Source organism: Vidua macroura, chromosome 1 (assembly GCF_024509145.1).
Source record: "Vidua macroura isolate BioBank_ID:100142 chromosome 1, ASM2450914v1, whole genome shotgun sequence".
NCBI classification, from domain to species: Eukaryota; Metazoa; Chordata; class Aves; order Passeriformes; family Viduidae; genus Vidua; species Vidua macroura.
Genome location: NC_071571.1, coordinates 94,769,689 through 94,784,803, shown reverse-complemented (window position 1 = coordinate 94,784,803; position 15,115 = coordinate 94,769,689).

Here is a 15,115-nt window from a genome sequence, read left to right as displayed (position 1 = left end):
GCCTTTTAAAAAATCCTCAATTTGCTTTCTGGTGCTACACACCAGTGCTACACTGGTGCTACTTCTGGTCTTTTTATTTCTTAGGCAGTGGCAGCAAGACGGATTGTTTGACGAAAATCATCAGCTGCACTGAGGAGTAGTCCTTCTACCTGACTCCTGGATGTATTCTTTCAGAAACTAAAAGATGTTGGAATAGTAACTTCTTACAGTGTGCTTATTTGGTTTTATAACCTTCATCATGTCAAATCTGTCTTTCCTACTCTTGCCAGCTATGCACACACATTAACTCCTGCAATGTTTTGAAGTCCACATTTCTATAAGTGCCCCTGATATTTAAGCATGACAATCATACAATAGTTGTGTCTTAAAGTCACTAAATATGTTTCATTCAGTAGGATTTAGGCAGTACATTTTTTCCTCAATGGGATTTAGGATCCAAAGTTTCTGAGAAGAATTTATAAATCCAGAAAGATATACATCATTTAATCTTTGGGTGTTTGATCAGTGATCACTGTGATGTATATCCTGTAGTCTAACAAAATAATTCAGACACGTATTTTTCTTTAAGATCTTGCATTCAATTGCTTCATAAAAGTATATGTATGTACATATATATACATATATGTGTGTGCATGTACTTTATACATATACATATATATAAATAAAAGTATTGCATTAAATGAAGACATAGGCATGAGTTGTGGTCAAGCTGAGAACCAAAATTCACTTCTAGTGGTAGTCACCCCTCATAAGGAGTGGCTAATGACCACCTTGGTAGTCAGAATCAAGTGGATGTCTTCCAATATCTAACACTTACATGATGTGTCTCATAAGCATTTTGATCCTCAAAGTCTGAAAAGAAAGATATTTATTTAACATGAGAAACACATGAGGAATGCTGAAATAGGTGCTACACTCAAACTAGTCAGAGGTATGTATATGTTGGTGGCTGTGACAAAAAAATTCTGCTCCTATCTTTGGATTCACATTCCTTCTTAAAAAAAATTATAAACTGGGTAGATTGCTGGATATTTTGTCTTCTCAAATATTATATTCATTAATGCTTTCATCTATGACAGTGAAACTTGGCCAAAAGTTCCTTCTTCTTTGACAAAGCTGAGAAGTTTTTCTTTTCTCTTTCCTGAGGAATATGTATATCTGGTAAATCTTAAGATATATTTATACATGAAGTGGAAAGCTGAGGAATTATTGTCTCATTAGAATACTTTGAAGCTCCCAATTTTTTAAATTTAAAATCATATTAGATTATAAACACCTCAGATATTTATATCGTATTGAATAAGTGACAATAAATGTAAGAATTATATTTAAATAGGCTTACTTTCAGGATTAAAGAGATTTTCTTCTATATCTATTTCTCCCTGGAGTGTTTTCTATTATATGCACAGTGTTAAAGAGTGAGGTTGAAATGGTAAGATATCATTCAGAAAGGAGATTCACAAATTCTCACAAAATTCTCTGACAATACTCTAATCTTCTCAGAATGCATTTTTTCTAATCTTCTTTCAGAACTCCATGCCAGTAAATTAAAAAAGATTTTTAAAGTTAAAGAGTAATTTTTTAAAATACACCTTATGATTGAGATGTACTTAACTCCTTAGCAAATGAAAAATGTTCTGTGGTCTATTATTCTTTCTGTTCAAACAAAATGGTTTCACTTGAAGTCATATTTAATAATAGCATAATTAGATAATAATGGCAAAATTATGTTGTACATACCAGCAAATACCAATTAATAACATGGTAATTACTATTGTCAGAGAAATTATTAGGCAACCTTAGGTAAAAGCAAAAAGTAATTCAGTTCATTTTATCAGTAGAAGTCAAACAATTCTGCTGCAAGGCAAACTCAACATCATGTTGATGCATTTGTGACAGGATGCATTTTAGAGAAGTGAAATATGAACAAAGTATACAGCAACTCTGCTGCAGAAAACTCTTCTAAGTGCAATTATGATTTATTAGATTCAAACTGAGAATGTATCTCTAAAAATAAGAATGTATCTCTAAAATCTCCTATGTGGACCTCGCTTACTTCTATACTGTGATAAAACTACAACGATGATTATATTCTAAAAATTGTGCCTAGAAATGAAAGCTGTAAGAAAGCAACTTTAAAACTGTCTGCAATTAATCCTGTGCACTTCCCCAGCTGCTCAGTGACAGCTCAGAGGGGCGCTCTGCCTCTCTTTGTGAAGAAACCTCAAATGCAGAGAAATGGCTGGTAAGTTGTATTCTGCTGTTTGACAGCTGCTTATCTACACCAGCCACTCTCACAGTCCCCTTAAAGTATCCCATCAAACTAATCATTTTGCAGCTTCCTCTGAAATCAAAATCAAGCAAACCCTGCTTTGCCATCTCCTATCTACAAGATATTCCACCCATTATTTGTATAAATACTCCACAGCTCTGTATGCCTGTGGTCCAGGAGGGTCTTTGCAAAGGAAGTCTAAAAGGGTATTTAAAGGGTAGTTTAGGGGTAATTTTTTGGTAAGGTGTGATTTTCTCACCAGGGATGCCTGGATAGTGGCTTCACTGGGGGAAAAAGTTCAACTTATAGTCAAAAAACTTAATGGTGGCCCACTAGAATTGTAAAATGCTTGGCTAATGTGAAGTTTGCAAAGATTGTAATGTAAAGAATACAGTGATATTTTCAGAGGCTCTCACCCCTTTGCTGGCGATCCATCATAGTTTCTTGTCAGAGTTAGCAATCTTCAATCTTTGATATTGATATGTCAAGCTTCTATCCACAACCTCAGTCAGAGGAAGCTGGGGAAATAAGGATTTTTCTCAGGAGTCACACCACCTACTGGTGGAGTGGAAGATCCACCCAATGCTGTTGCACAGCTGCCCACGTATCAGGATTCATCAGAGGGACTTTCTGTACCTCTTCAACAGCAACTGCAGGAACAGAAGTCTGCTGGGAACCTGGGAGTCGTGGATTAGTGGTCAGGACCACACGAGCTCTGCTTGAGAGGCACGTGGGGAAGGGTAGAGGTGTATGGAAAGTCCTAGGCACAGCCTCTTTCCCTCCTGCTCTGTCCCTCTCCCAGAGAGATGTGGGAATCTCATCCTGTCACAAACGTGGTCGGATATGCTGTGTAGGCATAGGAATAGCCAGGTATGTCAGGCTAGAAACTCAGCAAGACAGCAAAGCACATCCCAGTCTAGGATGTGACTGAGCCCAAGCACAACACATGGGAGCTCCTCTCTGTGCAGCCTCCCTGTCTCTTGAAATTGCACTTGGCAGATTATCTGATACAACACACCTTTCCCAGCCAGAGCCACTGAGATCAGCTCTTGAAGGGCTGTGATAGAATAAGAGCTTCATTTGAGAACAAATGGAAGACCTGACCTGGGTCTGATATCAGAATCTGGCTGGTAAAGTATGACTAGGAATAAGATTTTTTTTTTTTTTTGTGAGTTTGGGTTGGGTTTTCTTGGTGTTACAGGACTGCAGTAGGGATCAAGGAAATGCATGGTCCAGTTGGCCTAATCACCTCATGGAGGAAGTATCTGGAGCCTTGGCATCTCAGTATTTGCAGTCATCACCTCTGAATGTGGGTCACAGCTAACACTGAGAAACTGTGATAAACAGAAGCTGAGCAGCCCAGTTGCTTAAAGAAGACCGTGGCCAAAAGAGTACACTTGGAGTTATGGAGCAAGGATCCCTGGCTGGATGTGTGGGACAGTTAGGATGGTCAACACAAACCATCCCAGGCACTAGGTGCTGCTGCCTGGAGACAGGGGTGTGTCTCTGGCTGGGGCACCCAGAGAAGGCCTCCATATGCTGGGGTGTAACTACAGAGTTGCTCAGGGATATTAGGTTTCCCACAGTAGAGTCTGAGACAGTAGATATATAAAAATAAATAAGGAAATAATTTAATAGGTAGGTCCAGCAGCGGGCAGCTTGAGCTGGATGCCTCTGGAGAGGGACCCAGAACAAAGAATTCCCCAGATTTTTGTACCCTTACAGTCTATGCACCTGTTCTTCAGGTGCTCTTCATGTGCCTTACATTCACTTTTTGGTCCAGTGGTAATTTCTGGTCTGGTGTTTTATAAATCCTTATTGGATTCTTTCTCCAGGAATCGACTCAGGTGGGCTGTTTACTGTTCTTACCTTGCCAAGTTGCCAATTCTGATGGCTGCAGCTTCCTTGTCTTCTGGTGTGTACTTCTTGTGTGCTAGCTCAGTCAGCAGAGAATGGGAAACTAAAAATTCCTTGATTTAAAGGACTACATAGCAACAACAAAAACATCAGTGTGTTATCAACATTATTCTCATACTAAATTCAAAACTATACTGCACTACTACTACTACTACTACTGCACTATACCAGCTAGTAGGAAAATTACTAAGAAAATGAACTCCATTCCAGAGAAAATCATATCTAGGTGAAAGTTCACAGCTTGCAGCCTTAAGGCTTCAGCAAACCTGGCTACCCATGCTAAGCTCAGCTAAGCAAACAGGGTACCAAAGCACACAACTGCAAATGATTTTTTTCTTCTTTAAAGATTTTTTGTTAGAGTAAAGCACTAATTTCTCTCAACAATATCTTCAGAGGCAATTGTTGCTCAGTAGCTGCAGGCAATTTTACATTTTTCCTGTCAGCTTAATCTTCAGCAATGTGGTTGCAATTCACTATGCTTAAAATGCAGGTTAACATATGAGTTTTATACATATATAAAAAGTAATATATATAAAACTTGTAACATTTTATCCCAGTATGCTGTCTTAACATAAGAGTTGAAGAGTATGAACAATTTGCTAGACTTTAAAGGTCAGAGTTGTAATTGCACAGCAATAATTTAATTACTCAAATTTAATCTTTTAGACCCGCTTCTTATCATGTTTTAGTCTTTGTGACTCATGAACTCTTAAGCATGCTAGAACACTGAAAAAACTATGCCATATACTATAGTGGAAGGAAATTAAATTTTTTGCAATTATGTGAAAGTAAATGATGTGTGGGTGTGCAAAAGTAACTCATTACCCTGATAACCTGTTATCCATTAACTGTGTTCCATAGGAAATGTTTTACGTTCCCTAAGTAGAATTATTTCAAGTTATATATTTATAAAAAACCTTTTAATTGTGTTGTACATTTCATGTAGGCGGGGGGGGTTTGTGCCTTAAGTTCTTTTCCCCTTCTAATTTCTAACATCACTCTTACTTCCATTTCCTAAGTATTTTTGCTCTATTTGGTTTCTCCTTTAATTTGCTAATGTAAACAACAAACCTCCTGTTCTGAGATCAGCAAAGATACAAAACAATGAAAACCATTCCAAGAGAGGCTTTCCCTTATAAAGTCTGTGACTTTATATGGAAAGAGTTGAATTCACACAAAAGAGGGTGTAGATGAGCTGTTACCAAAATGGTCAAAACCCATCCTTCTGTCACAAACCCTAACCTTTTTTTTCATCTCTTCCAGTCGTTGAGAAGGTTGTTGCTGAAAACCAACTGAGCAGTCTGTGTGCACACCCCACCCAAAATAGAAACATCCTCATCCAGCGAGGTCTCAGCAAGCTGATCTGAACTAGTACTAAAAGACTTCACAGGACAACCAAGAATGAAAAAGAGACTGAGCAGACCTCAGGGCTGGCTGAGCTCAGCATGGAACAACAGCCTCATGAAGGTCACAAACATGCTGGCAGATTTTGGGTTGCATGCTCCTGTGAGCCACTGTGCTGGTTTTGGCCAGGATGGAGTTAATTTTATTCACAGCAGCTTGTATGGGGCTGTGTTTTGGATTTGTGCTGGGTGCAGTGTTGGTAAGACAGGGATGTTTTCGTTACTGCTGCGCAGTGCTAGGACAGAGTCAAGGCCTCTCCTGCTCCTCATCCCACCCCAACAAGGAGGCTGGGGGTGCACAAGGAGTTGGGAGGGGACACAGCTGGGACAACTGACCCCAGGGGCATTCCATACCATATGGTGTCATGCTCAGCAGATGGAGCTGGGGAAAACAGAAGGAAGAGGGGGACATTTGGAGTGGTGGCATTTACTTCCCAAGTCACTGTGACACATGACGGAGTTCTGATTTCCTGGGCATGGCTGAACACCTACCTGGATGGCAAGTGATGAATAAATTCCTTGTTTTGCTCTGCACGAGTTTTCACATTTTTAGTCTTCCAATCCTCTCCCCCACCCCAACAGGAGGGTAGCAAGCATGAGGCTGCATGGAGCTGAGTTGCCATCTGGGCTTAAACCGTGATGGCAAGGAAAGCAGGATTTCTAAACAACATCTTGAAGAGAAATCTTAATGCCCTCCAAACCTGTTTGTTTACTAAAATATGTAACTGAAGACAGAGAAGGTAGAAAAAAACCTACTTAATATAATGACAAAATTTTGATAGTTATCAAAACAACATACAATATTTTCAATCAAAACACTCCCTTTAAAAACAAATTAACTTAGAATGAATATCGTTTTATCATTGTCTGATCTTCTGAATTAATCTTCCCAGAAGCAAATTAAGGTATTTTATTCTGACATTTGTCTTCCTCTGGAATTACCACTGTGTATCAATTTTAAGACTTTTTTAATAACCTTTCTTTGAGGGACATTTTATAAAAATCAGGCAGTTGGTTATGGAGAAAAGTTGACTTAGACTTTTTGAGAACAGTCTAGATTGAATCCAGGTGTATCCCATGATCTCCCTCAGTGCCCCAGGAGATTTCATATCATTATTCTGTTACTCATTTTGAAGTTAACTTAATAATGTAACATAAGGTCACTCCAGAGATATTGCAAACCCACAATGTATTATCTCTAATTTATTCAAGTTAATCCACTATGGAGATGTTCTGCTGAATCTCTCGGTGACTTTCATCAAGGAGGCCATTGAAGTTTCTAGGTCTGTAAGTATGCCAGTAAATCATATGCACATATGACTATTCAGTCCTTCTTATCCCAGACTAAGGGATCCTCACTCTTATGGGTGAGACCATATGGTTAATGTCAGAACTTCCATAATGCTTTCAAATGAAAGGCATTTCTCTTCTGGTCCTTTCAGTGGATGTCATTTTTCAAGAAAATTACTTCTGGTTTCAAAGTAGTTATGTCTTTTCAAGACCCTCAGCACTGGTTTGGTTTTGATCTATTTCTTTTCACAAAATTACATTTAATTACTTTGGCTGTAATTATGAAACAATAAATTAGCATAAATTTTAAAGATGTTGGAACAGTAGATGACATGTAGCAGTATGCAAATTTTACCTGTTGTGCATCTTCCAAGCCACCCTGACCAATCATGTCAGAAGTTTGAAAATGCTTTTATAAGGGCTAAAACATAATAAGCTTTCATATTATTTAAGAAGGGAATATTGATTTTGTTTCTTTAGATAAGATTTGCTGGTTTACTTTTTTATTAATTGCAAAACTTACCTAGAAAATCACATCGAAAGGAGTGCTTCAAACTTGTGGGCAATGATATTTTAGGCACCATAGCAATTATTATTTGGAATTTTAATATGTTTTACTGCAGAAGAAGACAGACCAATTAATTTTTCCCTGCAGTAGTGATGGTTATCAAGGATTTGAATTTTCCCCATACTTTCTTCAGGCTATGAATCTCTGTGTATCTGAACATCCCCAAAAACAATTGTCTTGCGTTTAGTGTACAAACTAAATGCAAGGTTGTGTCGGCACTGTTAGGATAAATGGTGTGCCCATTTCCTACAAGAAGAGTTAGAAAACTTTCCCTTCTTTTTCCCTAAAACTTAGACTCACAGAAACTGATCTCTGTGCTGATCTCTATTGCTCTGGTGGACTGACACCACATAAGTCATCATTTGCAAAATTGATTTTTGATCATGCTTTATATTTATATTAACATGCTTTTCTATATTCATTAAAATTGACTGGAAATAAAGGGGTGTAACAGAATGTAGTTTGCCTTAAGCAGAAATAATGTGTAGCAATAGCACTTACTGACAACTTAAATGCAAATGATAGCAACTTAAATTACTTGAAATTTGCCAAGTTTACAAAGTCCACCTATGACAAATGAGACTACTGAGCAATCACAAAGTATTTTTAACCATCAGACAGCAATTTGATAAGCAATTTCTTTGGTAATTAAAAATTTAAGGTATTAAGCTGTCAAAGGAACTACTCGCTAATTAATAGCCATAGCTGTACAACAGTTTGCAACACTTGCCAACATTTTGGTGTATTCATAATAGAAAAATATTCCTTAGATAAGGATAAGGACTTTCTCAGAAAATTCAGAAGAAAAGATTTCCACCTTCTTGATGATTCATAGGAAAACAGTGTAGCTTAAATAAAAATTGTTTTATTGTTGCTGGAATTAATCTTTTCATTTTAGGGCAAAAAAAGGAGCTTTTAGTTACTCTTACTAGGGTTAAATCCCTCCATTTTGTGTCTTGATATTACATTTTCACTTCTCAATATATAATAAACATTTCCAGTGTAAAAAAAAATTAAAATATTACCAAACTAGAGCCTATTCAGTTAAGAAATTATCTTGACTTGTGTAACAGTAGAATGGTTATGCCACACCCCTTCCCAACTGCAGCAGGGACTAAGATAATATCTATGATAGTAAAATAGCAAAACCAGAACACAGGATAACCAAAGGCAAGAGAAACTAAAATGAAAAAAAAAATATTTTCAGAAAAGGAATCCAATTTTATAATCTGGCATTGTGGTAACTTTTAAGAAAATGGCTTGGAAATTGTCTGCAAGGGAAGCCTAGGAGAAGAAACTGTATAAAACTACAGAGTTTGTAATGGTTAGACAACAAGTTAATTATACACAAATTTGAAATACACACAGAACAGAACTACTTTAATAAATGTTGAATAAAATGAAATTATATATCTATTATGTTTTAATGGAAATACTGTGTATTTGTTGTCTGGTTTGCAGATTTCCAACAGCAGGGTGCTGGAGTTTAATGGAGTCATCAAACATCACAATGAGAAGCAGGTAGCCAAGTCAAAAGACCTTGACATTTAACAGCTTGTCTCAGTATTTAGAGGGATTTGATAAGATCATTTGGTTCTTTCCATTTAAGCTAGCATGCTTTTTTTTCCTTCTTCCTTTTTTTTTTTCTTACTTTGCACATTATGTTAGAGCCTTGCAATAATTTAACATGCCATTATCAATTATCTGTAAATTGCATTGATGCAGAGGCTTAGGTGGAGTATGCAGCAACTTTATGTGTCTATACATTAGAATTTTATAGAGTTAGTCTGTGATTTTAAGTACAGTGTTCTTTATATCTTTTAGGAGTAACAGTAAAGTTTCTGTCCATTAAAGACCTTTTTATTTCACAGATTTTGAATAGTTGAGTTATTAAATCAGAATTCCTCCTTCCAAGAGGTCTGATAAACTGTGGGTTGAATGCACAGTGTAGGTGTTGTTGGATTGTCCTGGAACAGGGCCACAGAAACAAAAACCTTGTGCCTTCTCTTCTGCCATTCTGCTTCTGCAGAAAAGTACACATATGATGCTTTAATGCATGTCAGATTTGCACCTCTTTGATTTGATGTTTATAAGTTTGAGTTCTAAGTGGAGTGCTCTGTACATTTCACAGAATCACAGAAACACAGACTGGGTAATTTTGGAAGGAACCACAGTGGGGTCATCTGGTCCAATCTCCCTGCTCAAGCAGAGTCATCCTAGAGCATATGGTGCAGGATTGTGTCCAGATGGTTCTTGAGTATCTCCAGTGAGGGAGACTCCACAACATCTCTGGACAATATGTTTGAGAAGTGTGATGAGAAGATGTGAAGTCCAAATTTTATTTATGTTCACTGTGAGTTTAAGCTGGCACAGATTAAATCAATTTAATTTTATCATTAATTTCAATGGGGAAAGGTATTGAGTCCAACCAGAAAAGACAGAATCGAGAAATAGGGGGAAAAGGCAATTTAAAATAATGCTGAAGCACTGAAGTATTATTTCAACTTTTTTTTTAGTCTTTGATTGGCAGCAACAGAGGCCAGGTTAAAATTTTAAGAACGTCTGTAAAGCACTTCTACAATCATGAACCTGGATACTATTATCCAATTGTCCCAACTTGCAGGTATGTTGGTTAGCTATGCAAGGGGGAAAAAATAATCCAGCAGGGTGGGTAAGATCGCAGTGTGGTATCTATGCACCTATGACACATGTCTCAGCTTGGTTGCTCTTGGGAGCAAAAAAAAAATTTGATTTTGGAGAACTGCAGATGGCAAACAAACAAAAAGATGTGCAATTTACTTGTGGATTAGGTTTTGCTTCAATATTTTATTTCTCTTCAAATCTGAACTGGTTAAAGTCTGAAGAAATGGTGTAGTTTAGATTTGTGCTGTTATCATATCCAGGAAGATATTTCAAGACACATGCAGAAGTGGCAGTCCTTGACAAGGATTAATGATCCTTTCACATTGATTGGAAATAAAAATCTCTTAAAAGTAGATTTCTGCCCTTTCAGTGTTCATTTCATCAGGACTAGGAAAGATAGACATCTCTCAATAACTTTTTTAAGTCCAACATGCTCTTTAAAAAAAAAAGCTGAGAAGACAGTACTTCTCTTTCAGAGCTATCTATTTATCTATCTATAATTTAAAATGAAAATTTGTTTCTAATTTATACAGATTCTTTCACCTCTATATTGATCCTTTCCAAAAGTGATGTTTTAAATTCCTCAAGTTTAAAATCTATTTCTGTGCTTACTTTAGCATGAAAATTAAAATTACACATACAAGTAATCAGAAACAAGTCATTAATACTATATTACTTTTTAAATGGAAAGTGCCACTATTTCCATAGCTTTTTTTCCTTTTTTTTTTATTCCATAATTACATGCCAAAGATCTATTAGAAAACAATATAACTAATTCCTCGGAAAGATCAGTGCCAGTGGTGATCTGCAATACTTTATTTCTCAGCACTGTAGCTGCCAAAAAACTATTTCAAGCAACATGAGCTCTAAAATCACTACTAGGTGTTGCATCCTGGGATTGGGTTTTAGGGGTTCTTATTTGTGTTAGCTAGACGAGTCCTGTGTACCCCCGTGCTTCCCCTGTGTATTCCCCCCGCCCTGCGGTGTCTGGCCCCATGCTTCCTGCCGTTGGGCTTTCCCCTCTGCCGCTCCTGTAACCACTCCCTCGTCCAGCCCCAGGAACCCCCGTGTCCGCCGCCCCATCCCCACGATCCCGCTCAGCCCGAGGCTCGGTGCCCGCCCCTGCGGTTCCCTGGTTGGATGCTGTCCTACGTCATCATCACGGCACCCATATGGATTGGGGGGCGGCGTCTGCCCTCCCTATCACATCCCCTATATCATCCCGCTCCCTCCCGGGTTCCAGCGCCATTTCCCTCACATGGAGTGGGAAGCGCAGGTCGCTACCCCCGCTGCAGCTCTCCATGACAATAAAGCCTTCCTGCCTTCCTCGTGGGTGATTTGGACATTCCTTCCCTCTTTGCCTCGGACACTTGCATGGGTGACAGAACCCAGCAGACCCCGACCAGTGTGCCAGCGGCAGCGGCACGCGGGAGAGAAGCGGCGGACCCGGGCGTCCGGGGGGAGGCGGTGCCAAAGGGCGCCGGAGCTGCTCTGGACCTGGGAGAAAGAGTGCGACGCCACAACTAGGGAAACACAATTTCTTCAATATATTTTCATCCAAAAGCAATTTAAATGCTCCATACTTAATTTTAAATTACTGAAAATAAGCATTCTTGATTTGACTCAATTCTGTAAAACCAAACTGAACCATCTAAAATCAGAAATTTTCCTGGATGAGATGGAGATCTCCAGATAATAATCCAGCAAGATTACCAGGGGAGAGTTTAATTACTTCTTGAAGCCCTTCTTTACCTATTGTATGTTGTGCAAAGAGTAGGAACATACAGCTTGGGGAAATGATACATACTATTTATAACATTTGGGAAGCAAAGAAGACTCCAAAAGAATTTTTTAAACCTGGATTCATTCAGCTCTTTTGGGTTTTATTTGCAAATACTGCCATAGGGTGGTTCATGAAAAATTAATGTCCTCTAAATACCATTGTGGTGATATAGAACTGCTTATGAATTCATCTGAATGCATAAAGATTGGTGATTTCATGTACTCAGTCTTCTGAAATGTCTGATGAATATAATTTCTGGTAAATATTTTAACATTATTTAAAAATGTTAAATAACATAAAGGATTTTCAGGGAATGACTCTAAAGCAAAGACCATAAGCTTGAGATTTTGAAATTGTGAATAATAGCAACTGATGCAATGTTACAAATATACAAATATTAATTTCTTCTTAAAGTGCACTTTTTTTCCTGCCATGAAATTAGAAAGAACTCTTTATTTCTGAAAAGAAATAAGACTACAGATAGCTTCAATGAGCTAATGTTGACTTGAAAATATGAGGTGACAATTATAGTTCCAAGACAAAAATGATGTTGCAGTCTGTGAATGGAAATGCTAGAAGCATCAGAGTGTGAGGCAAGATGGATGAATGAGGTAGCAGTATCTGAAAGCCACTTGCTTTTGATCTTCCTTAAGAAAAAATAAAGCCTAAATCCCTCAAATAAACCAACTCTGTGAAATTTCTAGAAAGCTCTTCAACATGCCCTCCTTCCTCAAAGCCTCAGAATGTTAAACATGCAGACAAAACTGCCTGCAACAAAATATGTTTAGATTGCAAATTACCAGCATTTTGATATTTGCTTATTTTGCATTGCAGAGTGTGACTTCCCCTCTATTTGCATGGTCTTTTGGTAGATTTTTAAATTTTAGCCCAGCCTATTTTGTTGCTTTTTTATATATCATTGACTTATTTTTTACACCAGCTATACTGTCTCTCCTGGGATTCATGCTCTGATTGGAAATAGATAAAAACCAGGCTGAATATAAAATAGATGGAATATATTTTATAAAACGTATCTGCAATGTGTTCTGTTGGTAAATACAGTTCCCACCTGATTTATCTTTGCAAGATCTTGCTGGTATTTATTGTGGGGAAAAACAGTCAAAAATATGTTCTAGATGGATGTGTAAACATTCCTATTTCATTGTGACATAAGCTATGTTCACAGTACCAGGACAGAGATGCTAATAAGTTATGTTCTTGTTTTTATTTTTTGAAGACAAATCTGGAGCTTAGAACCTTGTTGTGTTAGGATACTTCTGATGCTTCTGAGAAGTGGAAATTTTTGTTCATTCCATTATCCAATTCTATCAAAATTTCAGAGTGTGTAAGGCAATATGCTTAATCTCATTTCTTTTCTTTTCTCTTGATCTGATGACTGAACAACGTGTAATTCTCTTGGCAACTCATCTAACCACCTGAGGATAATGACAGGTTCATAGGAAACCAGGTTTTCATTCTGAAGCTTTATTTATTCAGTAACATAAATTTCAAGCAGCGTCCATAAGTCTTGTCTCTTCACCAAGAAAATAAAAGTTTCAAATTAAACAACCTGCACAATCAGTACGCAGTCACTCCGTGAATCACTTGCTCTGAATTAAAGCAAGTTGCAATTGCTTGCCTCTTTCTCATCACCATGCTGTGCCAGCATAGAATAACTCAGAGATTTAAAGGGTCAGAACTACAGCAGACTTGTAGTTTACTGACTTAGTTTGCTTCACACTTAATATTGTGGTTCTACCAATGACATCTTTCTTGCATTTTCAATTAAAGGAAAATTTTGACAGTCCACTGAAATTCTTAGCTTTGGTTCCGAAAATGAAATATTTTTAAGTATCTCTGTAACATTATCCAGCTCTGCCTAGCATTCACTATTTGAAGAACTCTAAGAATCAAAACCAAAGTTTGTTTCTCTTTTCCTAAGATAGGTATTTGTCTGCAGATGCATAAATTTTGCTCAGCATGGAAACCTACATCTTATTAATACAACAAAGTAAGGCATAAAAGAAATTGAAACACCAGTACAAATTAAGTAAATGGCTGATTTAAAGCACTCATATGTACAATATTATTGCTCTTAAAAATAATGTAAGAATTGCCTGAGGTTTTTGCTGTAAAGATAAGCACTCATATAGTTTGGAAATATAAAAATGCACTAAGCTGGTGAAAAAATTTAAATAATGATTGTTTTCCTCTGTGTCATTATTACTCTTAAATCACATAATTGAGCTTGAGAGAATGCATTTCTAAATACATCTGGAGGAGAGTCATTGGCTTGTTGGAGCGTACTCATATTTATCCGGTGATTCAGGTTTAGTATATCTGTGTTCATCATGCAGTATAAATACATTTTAAAAACAATCTGAAAACCAGTTAGTTTGGACCAATAATTATGAAATTCATGTTCATGGCTTAGAATGATATGGTATTGTTAATAAACTAAGAGTGAAGGCCATGTGGGATTTTGAAATAAATTTATTTCAAAAACTTGAATGCTACACACTCCATAATAATGTTCTTGATTAGCAGAGCCCATCACTTCCTCTGGGGCACACACAGAAGTTCTTTGAAAAAGATTTGCCTGTGAGTGGTATCCTAAAAATCACGGAGCTGTAGGAGTTGGAGTGAAAATGATGACAGAGAGTGTATAGTGACATTTTTGTCTGCAGTCTCCTGTGTATCTCACACCTTGCTTAACCCTGTTTCTGATCCCTCCTGAGTACACATTTTAGAAAAATCGGAATAAGAAAAAACATACAAAAAAATCCTACTGACAGTGTAATTTTGTTGTCTAATGAGAATCACCATCTTATTGACACTTTTCTAAGAATAAGGAGGAAATGTGTTTCCTCCTACTGGGAAAGTGTTTCAGGATCTCACTGTGTGGTGATTGGAAAGTACTTTCCAATCTCTAGCCTAAATTCAGTCACAGCCAGTTTCTGCCCATTGTTCCGCTGCTGGCATAATCTTTTAATTTAAACATCCCTTTTTCTACCTTTTTGGAAAATATAATGATCAAAATCTCCAGCAAGATAAAAAAAGCAAAACGTTCCTCTGGTTTTGGGAGGTCATAATGAAAATCAGCATCGATGTCCTCTAACTTGTGAGGGGAGAAACCTCCTAAAATCCCCATTATGAAAATGCAGTTTAGAAAGGAAATTAATATTGGAGTGACAGAACACTGAGGTTCTTTAATATCTCATTTTGCTGGTATAGGAATT